Source organism: Nycticebus coucang, chromosome 9 (genome assembly GCF_027406575.1).
Source record: "Nycticebus coucang isolate mNycCou1 chromosome 9, mNycCou1.pri, whole genome shotgun sequence".
Lineage (NCBI taxonomy): Eukaryota > Metazoa > Chordata > Mammalia > Primates > Lorisidae > Nycticebus > Nycticebus coucang.
In genome coordinates this window covers 48,125,434-48,141,995 of record NC_069788.1, presented here as the reverse complement: position 1 = coordinate 48,141,995, position 16,562 = coordinate 48,125,434, and the positions used below count along the sequence as shown (strand labels likewise).

General features: G+C 45.6%; 1 pseudogene; it reads right to left on the bottom strand.

Moving 5' to 3' along the window:
* Positions 1–9,025: 9,025 nt before the first annotated feature.
* LOC128594685 (40S ribosomal protein S6-like) lies at positions 9,026–9,773 on the bottom strand (annotated as a pseudogene).
* Between the last annotated feature and the right edge of the window lie 6,789 nt (positions 9,774–16,562).

Sequence of the window (16,562 nt, the reverse complement as noted above, 5' to 3'; positions counted from 1 at the left end):
TTCCCTTCCCCTCCTCCCTCCTTCATCTTGGGCCATAGTTGTGATCTATTCTTCATATGAAAGTGTGAGTGATTGTAAATTGATAACTTCATACTTAACAGTGAGAAACTAGAACCTTCCCCACTCCAGTCAGGAACAAGGCAGGGATGTCCCCTCTCACCAACGCCTTTCAACATCCTACTGGAGGGCTGAGCTTATGTAATGACGAGAACAGGAAATGTAAGGTGTGCAGATTGGAAAGGAAAACTGTCTCTGTTCACGGGTAACATGACAACTATGTTGAAATAGGACAGAATCAACAAAAATGTCACCAATCTTAACAAGGTTGCAGGACACAAATTTAATATACAAAGGCAGTGGCTTCCCTTGTGTTAGCAATGATCAATTGGAATTTGAAATTAAAAACCCTATGTCATTTACATTGGCATTCCTCAAAATAGAATATTTAATATAAATCTAATGAAATATGTGTAGGATCTCTGTGAGAAAAATGGTAAAACACAGATGAAAGAAAGCAAAGAACTAAATCAATGGAGAAGCATTCCATGTTCACGTCTACAAGATTCAATAGTTGGAAGATGTTGGTTCTTACCACCTTCAACTATAAATTCAACAGGCCCTATAAAAATCCCACCAAGAAATTATCTGGATTTTACAAGCTGATTCCAAAGTTTACACAATGAGGTAATAGAAACGGGTTATCCATGTATAACAAGGTACAAGGGGAATAGAGCCAGAGGACTGGCAATAAAGGACTTGGAGAGTTACTATAAAGTTATACACAGTAATCAAGACAGTGTGACATTGGTCAAAGAATAGACAAATAGATCAAAGGAACAGAATAGAGAGCCCAGAAATGCACCCACGTAAACAGAGTCAGCTGACTGTGACAGAGGGGCAAAGACAATACAATAGAGAAAAGACAAGTCTTTAGAATAATTAGTGCTGGAACAACTGGACATCTATATGCAAAAAATCTGAAATGAAAAGAGCTCTCTTGAAGGGGTGCTGTGCAGGTCACCTGTGATACGAACAATAAATGCCCAGCAGGGTCTCTGACACTTGATAAGCTCTCACTTTAAGGGAAAGGGTGGAATTCAATATCCCTCAGCCTCCATCCCCTTAAGAGCTTCCCAAGAAGGAGACAATGATTTGCATCAGTCACCTGGCCCTGCTAACCCCTGAGTAGGATGAACATCAGTCACCTGGCCCAGCCAACCCCTGGGTAGGATGCAATACTGAAGGGGTCATCAGGACACTGGCCACAGGGGGCACTGCTGCCCCTTGACCATGTGCATGGTGCTGACCATAATCCCCTGCCTGTCCCTGGCTGAAGACAGGCCCCTCCTGCAGAGGCCAGGCCAGAAGTCTCATCTCATTAAAACTCTCTGATGACTCAGGAATAACAGAAGGGAAATGAATATACACAGTCACTTAGCACCAGGTGATCCAGTTTACATATCTTCATTCCTTTATTTTTATGCTTGTGAGAGCCACAGCTCATCCAGTATTTGAATTGACCCCAAATCCATCAATTTCCTTAGTTCTCACAGATGATCAAAGCCAACATCTATATTAGGTTATGGCTTAAGATGACCTACTATAAATTATTTTGGGTCAGCCCATTACAGAGTTCATAACCTAAGAAGAAACTTAGATGGTTGGAATGTCCAGTTTTCAAGAAGGACACTTGTTACTGCATCATTTAGATTTTCCTCCAGGAGTCCCATTTGTTGGCATTTTGTCTCAGTAGGTGCTAATTTCCAAATGCAGTTAGTTTAGCTTCAGTGTTAGTTGGTGGTGTGTTCCTTAACCTTACACGGGAGAGTTTCACATGTCTGTAACTGTAGTACTTTGGATCTCTTTTATAATACACTGCAATTCAAGAATGAGTACACTAACAGACAAAAGGGATAGACCGTATCAAAAGTGATAACCGTATCACTAACAGACAAAAGGGAAAGCCCCTTTCCCCTCAATATTTCACAAATGTTTTTGGTTCTTTTTCCACCAAGTGGGAACAAGTCAGATAATGGGAAATGTGAGGTCTCTGTCCTCATCTGCATTTCTTCAGCCCCCAACTGTGAGAACCACTGACCTCTAGGAAGCTCTCCCTGCCTTGTTCCTGGACCCTCCATCATGGCAGAGGCCACATTCCCTCCCACTCCAGAGTGACATCCTGACAGCTAGTGGGTGAGCAGCTGTCCACTCTCCAGCAATCCTGCCTTCTCAGGCACGTTCTCCTATCAGCACTTTCCTTCTCCCAGATGATCTAAACTAGGGCCATCCACTCCCTTCCAGGTTCTTCCACCAACCAGCTGTGCAGCCTTGAACACACCTGACCCTGAGCTTGCCAGAAGACACCTGCCAATGAGTGAGCCCTGAATGAAACCATCTGAGGCAGGTTCCTCAATCACAGATGACTGGGGTAATTCCTGCCTTGCAGAGTGGACAGGAGTAAGTGAGAAAAAACAGGGTGCTGAGAGACACAGGCACACGCCTGTGGTCGGCTGGCACCAGTGTTTTCTAGCAAGTTCTGCCTCAACTGGCAGGAACATTTTTCATATCAGGAGCAGGAGCTGTTCTGGACTCTGTCTGGGGCCAGGCTAGGAGGGAGGTGGGGGCAGAAAGTGTGCAGAGAAGGGGCCAGGGCAGGGCCTGGAGGGCCTGGAGTTGCCCAGACAGCTCTCTGCCTCGCCTGCCCTGGTCCTCCCTCTGCCCTGGCTCTCATGGAGGTACAACCTTCACCTCCTGCTCTCCTGGTCCTTAGAGTCCCAGGGCTCTGAGGGGTGCTGCTCCCAAAGCCCCAAGACAAGGCCAGAAGAGAAGACCAGCTCCAGGAGCACTGGGAAGATGAAGTCCCTCCCGGGGTAAGTGGTACCAAAGGCAGGGGTGGAGGACATGAGAAGAATTTGTACTGGAGGGATCCCCTCAATCCCGCCCTGTACCACCCCCACCCCTGCAGCTCTAGGCCTAGTCCCAACTCTCAGCTCCCCCCCACCCCAGTCCAGACTTCAGGGCTCCCCTTCCTCCACCCTCCCCACAGTAGCACAGTCCACAGAATCCTTGAACAGGAATCCCTGCGTCTGACAGATAAGACCACACTCCCTCAGCCCTTGTCCCGAGGGTGGTTCTGGGTGCTGCCTTGTCAGGCGCTCCTGTCTCCAGCCTCACAAATCCCCAAGGAGGGCACGTGGGTGTCAAGGTGTGGGGACACTGTCAGTCTCCAGTGTTAGCATGTGTTAGATTGTGCATGAGTATGTGTGTGTGTGTGTGTGTGTGTGTGGTGTGTTAGCATAAGTTTGTGCACACGTGTGTGAGTGCCTGCCTCTCTCTGCCCCGTGTGAACTGGGGTTGTGTGGTGGGAGTGTCACCCCTGCTTCTCTTGCTTTCCAAAGTTGCACCTCACAGCACACTGGGTGATGGATCATCGAGGCTCATGGGTATGAAAAAGAAGAGAAAAATAACTGAGATCATGCAGTGTGGGGAGAGGACTGTCACCACCCCGCTCTCTGCACCTCTCCCTGTGGGTTTGCACTGGAATGTGAGGTGCAGAAGAGCCCCCAGTGCTGCTGGGGGGAGGGCACTGCAGCATGTGGCCCCCAGGCCCTGACCCAGAGAGGGTCTTCTCACAGCTGGCTTGTTGGAATGTGCAGCCCAAACCCAGTGTAAACACTGCCAAAAACTACCAGCCCCGGACCAAATACTCAGCGTGTGCTGAAAGAGGAGCTGAGATCTCAGAGGGGGGCCTGGGGGGCAGAGCTGGGTGGGTCCAGGGAGCAGCCAGGAGGATTCCAAACCACAAGCTTCCACATGACTTCCTCCCTCATGGGTCTGGTGCCCACCAGCAGAGACAAAGCCCCAAGGTCAAATCCTGGGGTGATGTCTCCTTTCTGCGCCCTCCTTAGGGGTGGGTGCTCTCAAGGGGTACAGTCCCTGGGTGTCAAAAACTGACCCCTGGCCTGAGGGTGATCATCACTCCAATACCCCCTTCCACCCACTCCCTGGGGGGCTGAGGGCTGGGCTGCCCTCTCCATGGCTCCACTGCTGCATGCTGGGAGGAGGGACTGTCCTCAGGGCACCCCAAGTGGGGTCAGAGGTTGTGGGTAGACAGTGGCATCTGCAACCAAGTCCAGGGACCCACACAAGCCAAGAGACTGGGTAACCCAGAGATATCTGGAAGGAGTGACCAGGATTCTTTAAGAAAGGCAGACACTTCAACCAAGAAAGAGTGAAAGGACAAATGGACAATCAAGACTTCTAAGGCCCCTAATTTGCTACTCAGAGCACAGGGAAGGGCATGTGTTTGGCAGAAACAAGGGGGAAAGAAGACCTCAGTGAAGATGACACATGTCTGGCACAGGGAAGAGAAAGATTCACAGAATCACAGTTGCAGGCGTCTGGGCAGGGGATGAGATTCCACCACCCTCCCAGATTTCCCACTGACCATGCAGGCTCAGCCCTCCAGGGTTCTTGATTCCAGAACCACTTGCCAGGTGCGAGTGCCCTGAGGATGCGTCAGAATGGGTATTTGGTCAGGGAGACACTCCTGCGAAATGGCGCTGTGAGTGTCCTAAGGTGCACCGAGAGAGGCAGAGACCTCCCCTGGAGCAGAGGGGGAGGGTTTATTCTGATATTTTAAGAAGTACAGTCCATGAAAGCAGGGGTCAGGATGTCCTCATCATCACTCCCTAACTGCCCTCATCCATTTGCCTCTGCTTCATACAAAGGAAGCCCCCCAAAACATGAGAGCCCCTGGGCCATGATGCTGAAGCCCACAGTGATGCCCTTCACCCCCTTTCCTCTCCCCTTCCTGGGGTCACGGCACCACTGAGACAACAGGGCTCTGTGTAAAGCACAGCATGAGAGGGGAGCTGCCAACCACACCCCACCCTTCATAATGGGACTGGGAAGAGAGGGCCTGAGACCCAGCACAGCTCCAGCAGAGATGAGAGGGTGAAGCCCAGGAAGGGGAACAGCCGTGGGGGGGTCTGCCCAAGGCACCAGACATCATCACAGGATGGGCGCCCTGTCTGGCTGTCTGTGGGGGGCTTTCTAGCTCTCCATAAACTCTTCTGCTGAGAACTGTCAGCAGATCAGCAGCAGTAAATTCAGGGTTTTTATTCTGTAACCATAGCATTCTTCTCCCTAACCCATGAAACAGACTGGGCTGCCCCTCACTCAGATACAGAGGTCTGCGAGTTCTACACGCTGCTCCTTTCTCCATCACGTCCAGCTCAGAGATCAAAACAGCTTCCTGTTATGGTTCCTGAAGCTCTTTCCTGCCAGGCCTTGACTGATCACAGCATGTTCATCAAGATCTGCTAATAGAGGCTGGAAGAGGTGGCTCACATGTGTACTCTTAGCACTCTGGGAGGCCTACAAGGGTAGATTGTCTGAAGTCAGGAGTTCAAGACCAGTCTGAGCAAGAGCGAGACCCCATCTCTAAAAATAGCTGGACATTGTGGCGGGCACCTGTAGTCCCAGCAAGTTTGAGGTTGCTGTGAGCTATGAAAAAAAAAAACAAACTGTTAAGACAGGAGAGTGATCCACAGCTATCCCTTCTGAGGGGCAATGCCTCACTGTTGGGCATTGAAAATTAATACTTAATTTTGCATCCTTTGATTAGCAAAGGGTTGGTAAACTTAGAGCAGGGAGGATTTGAATCTTTGGCACATGATTGGAAAAACACGGGGTATATATGATACCCATAAATTGAATTTAAAGTGATATTAAAAAACAAAACCACCTGTTAAACAATTTATATCTGTTTGTATATCTTATTATAGATTATGTGTACAAGTAGCATCTAAATAAAATTACACTTTAAACCCTAAAAAAAAAAAAAAAGAAAACTGCCCTTTAAACACAAAAGTCTGGCTTGGAACCTATAGCTCAAGTGGCTAAGGCGCCAGCCACATACACCAGAGCTGGTGGGTTCGAATCCAGCCTGGGCCTGCCAAACAACAATGACAACTACAACCAAAAAATAGCAGGGCATTGTGGCGGGTTCCGGTAGTCCCAGTTACTTGGGAGGCTGAGGCAAGAGAATCGCTTAAACCCAGGAGTTGGAGGTTGCTGTGAGCTGTGATACCATGGCACTCTACCCAGGGCAACAGCTTGAGGCTCTGTCTCAAAAAATAAATAAATAAAAATAAAAAATAAACACAAAAGTCTGCTAAGACAATGTATTCATATGGGAATTGGTTACAAATTCAGATTTTTATGTCACCCATCACAGATGACAGACTAGACCTTATGCCCAATTCCAGAGAGGGCTGGATGTTGGTGTTTATGTTAAGAAAATATAATCAGTGCCTGTGAAGTCATGACACTGAGATTGCTTAGCTTTTCCCCTAGTTATTAAAGAGTGATGCTTTCGTTTTGATTTTATCTAATGTGTGTACCTGTAATTTGCCTCACAAAATCTGTAATATTTTTATGAATTGAAAAAGATTACAGTATTTAAAAATAAAAAAGAACTGCTAAGACTCTACAAATTATGTCATGGAACTGACATATCTCTTCCCTATGCTAATTCCAAAACTTGGCTTACTACAAAAAATGTGGGGACAAAGAGGAATATTCTACAAACAAAGCAGGAGAGAGGGCAAAGGGGGGAACAGACAACTTGGGGTATCTGAGGCTCTGCCATGTGCAGAGGTGCCCTGGGCCTTTAGGGAGACACAGCCCGGCCAGACCCCAGGGATCTCAGCCCTCCTACAAAGTAGTACTCATGTAAAGCCCTGATGAGAGAGATCGAATCTAAATGTAAAAATACACAGAAAGGACAGGAACTGAGGCCAGGACTGAGCTTCCATTCTCAGCCCTTGACCCCCATGGGTTTGGAGAACAGCTCAGTCTGGAGGTGTGTGAGGTTCTGACCTGGAGCAGCACCTGCCTCGTAAAGAACAGGGACAAGTCACAGCACCAGGGGAGAACCAGACAAATAGGCAAGAAGTGACAGAAGCAGGAACTTTACTGAGCACAGTGAGACTGTCCCCCACTCAGCACCTGTCTCCTCCCCCTGCCCTCCCCCCTCTGCCCTCCCCCTCAGCACAGCACATACTCAGAATCCAAGGAAAGAGTCTAACTAGAGTCTAACCTCCATGAGTTCTGATAGTATTTTACCACATCTTCAAGGAAAGGAAATGAGAGCAATAACTAATAGAGCAGGAGGGCTCTAGGGTGAGTAAGTAACAAGGGAAACACTGTAACCATTTCATTCCGAGAAAAGGCAGGGTGATCCAGGGAAGGGGACCCACAACCCGGACATTGGGTGTATGTGGAGAAGGTTCTGGGGGATCAGGGAGTGCACCCCTCTCCCAACACCCTCCCGTGGGTTCTGCAGGAAGGAGACAGACTCACCAGCTGACCAGATGGGGCCACAGAGAAACGAGAACAATTCCTGTCTCGCTGGTCCACACAGGAAGCTCTCAAGCTGTGAGAAAATGAAAATGACCAGATTCAGCCCAGCCACTCTCTGTCTCGGTACCCTGAGCACCACAGACAGCCCATCCCCCACCCTCAAATCTCAAGGACTCCCTGCACCCCAAGCAGCCCCCCACTGCCTCACCCCTGCTGGCATCAGGCCCCAGCATCATATTTTAAGAAGATGTAAGCAGCACATCAGTCTCGGGGACCCTGTCACCTCCTGGAGAATAACAGTAAAGAGGCCCAGACAGAGCCCCCAGGAGGAGACGGTATTGAGAGCAGGATCAGGGACAGGAGAGGCACAGGATGGGCTTCCCCGGCCACCCTCTCTGTGCAGGGATTTATAGAGTAGACACTCCCCAAGGTCTAGTGAGAAGAGAAGACCCTGTGAGGGACCATGGAGGAGAGGGGCCCCGGGGGTCTCTATTCAGCTGAGATTAGGGAGTTAAGCCCCGGACCCAGGAGAGAAGGAAGAGACAGTATGGGACCATGTGGTCACTCTCCTGGGTGTCTGTTTGCAGCGAGGGTCTCCCTTCAGGGTCCAGGGCACCCAGGAGCAATGTCCCGAATGTTGCCACCCTGCTGTTCTCACCTGTGAATGAGGCTGAGCCCCTTCCTCCTCCAGTACAAACAACTGGGAGGATCAGTCCACACACACCTGGTCCCTACACGGTGATTTATTCTGTCTGATTGTTTGATTTAATATTTTATAGGTCTTGCAAGAAATGAATAAAGTGGAAGGATAACTTCTTCAAACCTGATTTCATTACTTTATTTTGTAGCAAAAATGTGCAGTGATTTTAGGGTTGAAAACTGCACAAACTCAAAGGATGGGAGGATTCTGAAATAATAAGTAAACTAAGGTTAGGAAACTTTTTTTTAATCAAAACCTGAAGGGCTGATATTTTTAATAAAGGTAATCCAATGTGAGACTCAGATTCTGAGTGCCCTGGGTACCTAATCTCCAGTGTTTAGAATCCTCGTGGAAGATCAGGGCCCATGGAGTCCAGAGATGGTCACGACACCTGAAACTCCCTGGTGACGAGGACCTTCCTTACTTGACCACGTAGTGGGCCCTGCACAAGTTGGCCTGTCTGCCTGTCCCCTCAGCTCCACCAGGAACAGGGAGAAGTGACACTACAGCAGTATCCCCAAAGGTCAGATGGAGCAAAGCCATATTTCCAGCCCCTTCCACACCTCAGGATTTCTTCTGGCTCATCACAGCCCCAAGGAGCAGAGCAGCAAGCAGCACTCAGCCAGCGGAGTAACTCCATTTTCATAAGGACACACATGTGACTCTTCGTTCTGACTTGCTCATGTAGATGTTACCCACTCCACTTCCTCTCAGAGAGCCTCCTAACAAATTTCAGATCTCTGGTTCTCATTTCACACTCTGAGGCTCATGGAGTGAAGGTGATGAGAAGCATCTCCAGACCGTCCTCCCACGTTACATCTATGTGTATAAGCTTTAGACCTGGATATTTTTCTTAGAAGTTATCATTTATTGACAAAATTTAATCATGGGATAGACAGATATTATTTTCCATTTTGTTTTTCTTTTGGGGGAGATATGATCTCATTTGTTTGCTACTCAAAAAATCTTATTTTCACTGGATTCAGACTTAGACATGGAAGCTCTCAGAGAGGACATCCTGCATCTCCTGGCAATCTGTTCCTGGCGCTTTCCTTTGGCCTCCTTCATTCTCTTGGCCAAAAGTTCAGCATATTCAGCAGCCTCTTCCTCATTTTTCTTACTACGCTGTTTCTTCACAGCAATACACCACCAGCGATTATGTTGCAGGACACGGGGAGTTACAAGACGCTGATGGTCCTCAGTTTCTCTTCTTGTTTCTTTAAGGGCTTTCTCACAATGTATCAGCAAACATCATCATCTTTGGACAGGGACTGAAAAGTTTGCAGAATCTGCCAGCTCTTTTGGGCCCCACACACCAAGATACTGTAGCGTCAGTCAGTCCAGGGCTATCCTTCTCTCCTTTTTTTACAATAACCAAGTTGAGACCACTCAGATTGGCATCCACAGTGCCACCCACACAGACTTGCATTCTGTTTCTCCAGTTCTCCGGGGTCTATAACAGGAACGCCCCTTACTCAGCAGCAGGTGGACCCGGCCATATGTCAAGACACCCTGCTTCGTGGGGAAACCTCGCTTGTTTTTCCACCACTGATTTGGACCACATAACCCTTCCATTCTTCACCCAGTGCATCAGCAGCAACTTCTGTGGCCATACGCATCTCATAGAAAGTATGAAGTTGCGTTCATCAACCACTTCAATGAGTTGCTGGCAGCCAGTGGCTGAGAAGGAGATACTCAGCTTCATCCTGAAGCATCTGATCACCTCCGAGGCACAGAAAAGAGCCTCCATTTTGTTTTCATTCCCTCTAAGTTAACATACTTAATTAGCCAATACTCTGGAGTTTCTCTCTTAGTATGTAACTTTCGCAGAGCCAGACCAGACACCCTCCACCCTGTGCCTTTCTGTACTGCTACTGGATTCACTGTTTCAAGCTGCACTGCTGCGGTCCATGCAATGCCCAGTCCTAGGAAAAAACCTCAGATATTCCAGTCTCTGCAGAGATTGGGCTTCTTGACCACCAGGCGAGGAGGGAACGGTGGATTGGGAGTTCAAAACAGCAGGGAAAATATTTGTTCAACTTTCATGCCAGGCCAGAGAGTGCCCAGGCCCACAACAGGGTCTCTCTGGAGAAGGAGTCCCAGCCTCCAGTGACTCTCTCCCATGGGGTGAGACAAGAGGTCTTCAGTTCACCGCTCTCTTGGAGAGATCACACAGCAAGCCACTCTCTTGGGAGAGGGGACAAACACTCATCCTCTTTGCGATGGGTTCTGTACCTGAAATTTGCTTCCTTGGAGTTGCAGCTTGCCTCAGCAGGGATGATGTGCAGTTATCAATCTTCTCTCTCAGCTCAGCTCCTGACCTTTCAGCTTTATTGGCATCTTTCTGGCCATTATCTCTCCCTCTGGACAGGAGCTTCTGTTGAAAACTGGCTCCACTCTTTAAGATCTTTGAACTGAACAAGCCCTTTAGGAGACAATCGAATGGAACGGTTCCAGGGAAATCTTGGTCAAACTGTTAGGTAGCTACGTAGATATGAGTGGGGCAGACAAAGGATGTGGTTAGGCTGTTTGGGACTCATTTTCTTTTCATTCCCTCCAAGTTAACATACGTAAGTAACCAATTCTCTGGAGCTTCTCGTTGGTATGTAGCATTGTCCTACAGAATTGTAGACTGTACTTGGTTTCCAGCAATTGCCAACTTGGTCATTTGGAGCTCTCCTTCCATTTAGTACAACTGGAAAAGTTGGGGGAAATACTTATTTGAAAATCTGGTTGAAAGTATGGATGAGATAACCAAGAAGAGATTTACCAGGCCAGGAGGCAGGATAAGGCAGGAGACCAGAAGAGCAAGTTGTGGATCAGATACAGTGACACGAGCCTCCCTGGCCAGAGGCTGACTTCCAGGATTCAGAACTCAGCACTAAATTGTCCCAATACTTAGAAGGTCTCATGGTCTCTCCAGAATTCAGTGCTCATTTGGGCAGGGCAAAGACCCTAACACTAGAGGATCCCAGCTTAGAGTTTGCTGCGTCTTTCATGCTAGAGCAGCGGTTCTCAACCTGTGGGTCGTGACCCATCTGTAACAATGAAAATACATCCTGCATATCAGATATTTAGATTACTATTCATAACACTAGCAAAATTACAGTTATGAAGTAGCAATGAAAATATTTTTATGGTTGGGGGTCACCACAACATGAGGAACTGTATTAAAGGGTCGTGGCATTAGGAGGCATTAGGAAGGTTGAGAACCACACATAGACTGGAGCACACACCCACGCAACTTTGTCCAAGGCACCTCCCAGTGTTCTTTTCATTAACTTTAATTACTTCTAATTGCCTTTACTAACTTTGGCCATGTCCTCAGGAATTGAGTGAAATCTCTGTGTCATCACTGAGTGGAAGTGTGGTGAGATCACCAGGTAGTCAGAGTATTTGTGTCCCTGGTTTCTTTTCCTCCATCTTGACCAGAAACCACTTCTGGAAGCCCAAGAACAAGAAACTGTAAATGTCAGAGGTGAATCCTAGACCACTGATCCATACTGCCCAGAATACTTGAGCCATCTGGGGAAGTGGTAATGAGAAGTATGAGGCATTGGTCACACCAAAACTCTCCCCGAAAAGGATCCACTGTCATTTCCATCAAGGACCCCAGAAACTGGATATGACGTCCTTTGTTATTTCTGATAAGGAACTGGAGCAGACCCAGAGAAAAATAGACCTTGATTCAGCTGAGATGAGAGAGGACTTAGGAAAGGGTCTGCATTGAGTCAGAGGCAGTTATTAAAGCCTCTCGCAGAGCCTCCATCAGAGCATGAGACCCAGCACTAATTCCTCTCTGCTGTTGCTATATTTGCACTGTGATAACTGGGGCTTGAAAGAAGGGGAAATAGTTACATGTGCACAAAAGCGTATGAAATTATAAGACTTAAACATGGTTCTGAGAGTGGGAGGGACTCTTATCTTTCCCATGGTAGATGTGGGGCTCTGACATCTTTATTCTGATGCTTCAAGTACAACAGAGAAACTTCCCTGCTCTTAGCTGAGTGACCAACAGTGAAGATTAGAATTGAGAGAATCAGTGGCAGCCCCTCTCTCTCCATCCCCCAGCCTAGTGAGTTTAAGACAAAGGCTTAGGGCTCTGGCATTTCATTCTCAACATGTGTTGTCCTTCTCTGGTTAAGAAAAGAATGACATAAAAGGGGAACCACGAGCTGTGATTTTTGTTGCACCCAAAGAACTGTTCTAGTGACCAGTGGTACCATAGGCTTGTCACTGCTCCACCACTCAAATGCTGGGACCTCAGAAGAATCTCTTTACTCCTGGGCCCTTTTTATTCACCTGTGAATCAAGGATAAACACAGCCCTTCTGACAACCTTATTGAAATGCAATAGGGACCAAGGGGTCAATGGAGAGAGAAAAATCAAAGTGATGACATTTCCTCCCAGACAGGGATTTTTTAGGAATATGCCCTTTAATATGTAGAAGGAAAAACACAAAATACTTGCAAGTGCTGGCTAAAAATCCATTTAGTTTAGTAATTATGATTTTTCATCATCTTTCTATAAATTGAGGGGAAAACTTGCTTCCTCAGTATCTCAAATATAGGAAGTATTGTTTGTGATTATATAACAATTTGGGCTAACAAGTTTTCTTATAAGTGAAACTGAAAAGGAATGGGAACATCTCCACTTTGCTGTTGTCCATGGTGCCCACAATGACTTGGAAATGACCCTATACCATTTGCCCTTGTCTATTTTTAATGGATCCATTCTATACTTCAGAGTCCCATTTAATTTATATTCTTAAGGTCTCATGTTCATGTACATGGCAGGATAGAAAAGGTAACATCTCTCTTTTAATATGCTGGGGCTATCCTCACAAAGTCTACAGAATACAAGGTCTGACTATTAAATTCTTGAAAACTTGCCACTCTGTACAAACAACCTGGTGAGGTTCTCGGCAAGGTTTCAGAGCATCGGTATATCAGTGTCTCACAGCTGTGCTCATGTAGGCCTGTGGTGGTGTCTTGCTGACTGGTGTTCATTGTTGTTACTGTGTATATTTGTGTGCCACACAAGAATGTCAGAGCTTGAATTAGAGCAAAAAACAAACACTAAATGGCTTGTTAAACTCAGCAAGAGTGGAAGTGAAATCAGGGACATGTTAGTCCAAGTTTGTGGGGATAATGCCACGAAGGAAATGGCAGTGTGTAAATGGATCAATCACTTTTCTGAGGGGAGAGAAAGTGTCACTGATGGGGAGAGGTCAGAGCGGCTAGCAACATGCAGAACTAATGACAACGTTGCAAAAATTCATTGAGTTGTGTATCAAAATCGTCTGCTGACTATGAGAAGCATAGCAAACCAAGTAAACACCAATACAGAAACAGGAAAATCTTAGCATGAGAAATCTGTGGCTCTTGCATGAGGACAATGCACCTGCTCACAGGACACTGCCTCTGAGGGAGTCTTAGCCAGTAAACAAATAACTGTACTGCAACCCCCTCTCTACTCACCTCATCTGGCCCACAATGACTCTTTTCTTTACCTGAAGATAATGGAAATATTGAAAGGAAGACACTTTAATGACATTCAAGACATCAAGATTAATGTGACAACAGTTCAATGGCATTCCAGAAAGAGAGTTCCAAAATTGCTTTGAAGGGTGGACTAGGTCATGGCATCAGCGCATAGTTTTCCAAGCAGAGTATTTCGAAGTCAACCATAGTATATTCAGCAACGAGGTATGTAGCGCTTTTTCTAGGATGAGTTCATGACCTTAGTTATCAGACCTCATAGGGACTTAAACAAGAGAAACTGATTGTCTCACAGTGCTGGAGGCTTCACGGTCCACGATTAAGGTGTCGGCAGGATTGATTTCTTCTGAGGCCTCTCTCGTTAACTTCTAGAGAGCTGTCTTCTCCCTCTGTCTCCTCAATATATGACTTCAACATAGGAATTTTGGTGGGACGGGAATACAATTTAGTCCATAACAGACTGGATCATCCTTGGCCGAGCATATTCTAAGAAATAAAGAATCTCCCTTTAACTGGACTCTGTCTCTTGGTATTCTGAAATGTTGGTCTTAAAATAAGAACAAATCAGTGTAACCCGGCTTATTGTACCCTCAATGAATCCCCAACAATAAAAAAAAAAAGAACAAAAAAAGGAGAGCCATGGTTTAGTTCTACCTAGGAGATGAACTCTCCCTAAGTCTGACTGTCTCAGGACACCAACGCCCAGGGCTGTGCTCTGCTCCCAAGCCCTGCTTTCTCTAGTGTCTCTGATTCTGTCTTTTTAACTGAGGATTCTCTCCCAGTAGAGCAACCACTTCTGCTGCTGTGTAGCCTTTATTTTCCTTACATTTATGGGAAAAGAAAGGTGATTTAATTAAAGGGAATCTATGTGTGCATTTTTATCATGCTAATAATTTTTGTACCTTTTTAAATAGCCCACATCACGCTTAGTTTGTTGGGTTTTTTCATTGACATGTAATGTTTCTATCTATATGGGTACATGTGACGTTTTGATACATGCACAGACTATATAATGATTGAGTCAGTGTAGGATTTAGAAAATCCATCACCTTAGGCGTTTATCATTGCTTTGTGTTGGGAACATTTCACGTCTATTTACTCTTCTAGGCATTTTGAAATGTACAACATTGTTGATAACTGTAGTCACTATGCTGTCAAACATTTGGGGCCCATTAACCTCCCTCTCCTCATCATATCCCTCTTCATCCCCCCACCCATCCTTCCCAGTCTCTAGTAACTCTCCCTCTACTCTCTACCTCCAGGAGATCAACTTTTTCAGTCTGATGTATGACAATCTGTGACATTTGTCTTTCACTTAACATGATGGCCTCCAGTTCCATGAAAGGGTTTTATTCCTTTTATTCCTTTTTATTAAATAGTATTCTCCTCTGTGTATAGACCGTATTTTCTTTATCCACTTATCCACTGATATACACTTGGGTTGATTCCCTATCTTCGTTGTTGTGAGCAGTGCTGCAGCAAACACGGCGGTGCAGGGGTCCCTCGAGGTTCTGACTTTCTTTCCTTTGGATAAACAGTAGTGGGGTGGTTGGGTTGTGTGGTAGTTCTGGTTTTAGTTTTGGGGGAAATCTCCATGTTTTACATAATAGTTGCACTAATATATGTTTCCACCAACAGTGGACAAGAGTTCCCTTTTCTCCACACCCTTGCCAGCATTAGTCATTTTTTGTCTTTTTGATAACATCCATTCTAACTGGGGTTCCTTGTGATTTTGACTTGCATTTCCCTGATATTTAGTGATGTTCAGCTTTTTCCATACACCTATTGACCATTTGTTTGCATTCTTTTAAGTAATGTCTCCACAGATTCTTTGCTCACTTAAAGGATTATTATTATTATTATTAATTTACTTTTGAGTACTTTGCATATTCTGGGTATTTATCCCTTGTCAGAGAAATAGTTTCCAAATATGCTGTCCCATTCAACAGGTGACCTGTTCACTGTGTTCATTTTGTCCTTTGCTGTGCAGAGGCTTTTCAGTTTAATTTAGTCCCATTTTTCTACTTTTGCTGTTATTGTCTGTGCTTCGGAGAACTTACACAAAAAGCCCTTGCCCAGACTAAAGTCCTAGAGTGTTTCTCCTATGTTTTATAGTTTTAGGTCTTATGTTGAAGTCTTTCATCCATCTCGAGTTCATTTTTATTTGGAGTGAGAATAGGTAAATAGGTAGATTTATTTCTGGGTTCTTTATTCTGTGCCATTGGTCTGTTTTTATACCAATATCATGCTGTTTTGGTTACTATAAACTCTGTAATATATTTTGAAGTAGAGTAATTTGACACCTTTAACTTTGCTCTTTTTGTTCAGGATTGCTTTAGGTATTTGGGTGCTATTTTTGTTCCCCTGGGAACTTTTGGATTATTTTTTCTAATTTTGTGAAAAATGATGTTGGCATTTTAGTAGGGATCTCATTGAATGTGGAGCTTGCTGTGGTCATTTTAACAATATTAGTTCTTCTGATCTAGGAGCATGGTCTACTTTCCATCTTTTGGTATCCTCTTCGATTTCTCTCCTCAGTGTTTCTCAGTTTCCCTTGTACAGATCTTCCATTTCTTTGATTAAATTGATTCCCAGGCATTTTACATTCTTGTATCTGCTGTAAATAATATTGCTTTCTTGATTTCTTTTTCAGAGTGTATGCTGTTGACATATACAAATGCTGGTGATTTTCATATGTTGATTTTGTACCCTACAACTTTGCTTTATTTTATCAGTTCTAAGAGCTTTATGGTAGAGTCTTTAGATTTTCTAAGTATAAGATCAAGTCATCTGCAAACAAGGCTACTTTGATTTCTTCCTTTCCAATTGGGATGCTCTTTATTTCTTTTTCTTGCCTAACTGCTCTGGCCAGGATATCCAGTACTATGTTGAATAAATGTGATGAAGATGGGCATCCCTGTTTTGTTCCAGTTCTTACGGGAAAGACTTTGAGCTTTTCCCCCACTCAGCATGATGTTAGTATGTTGTCACAC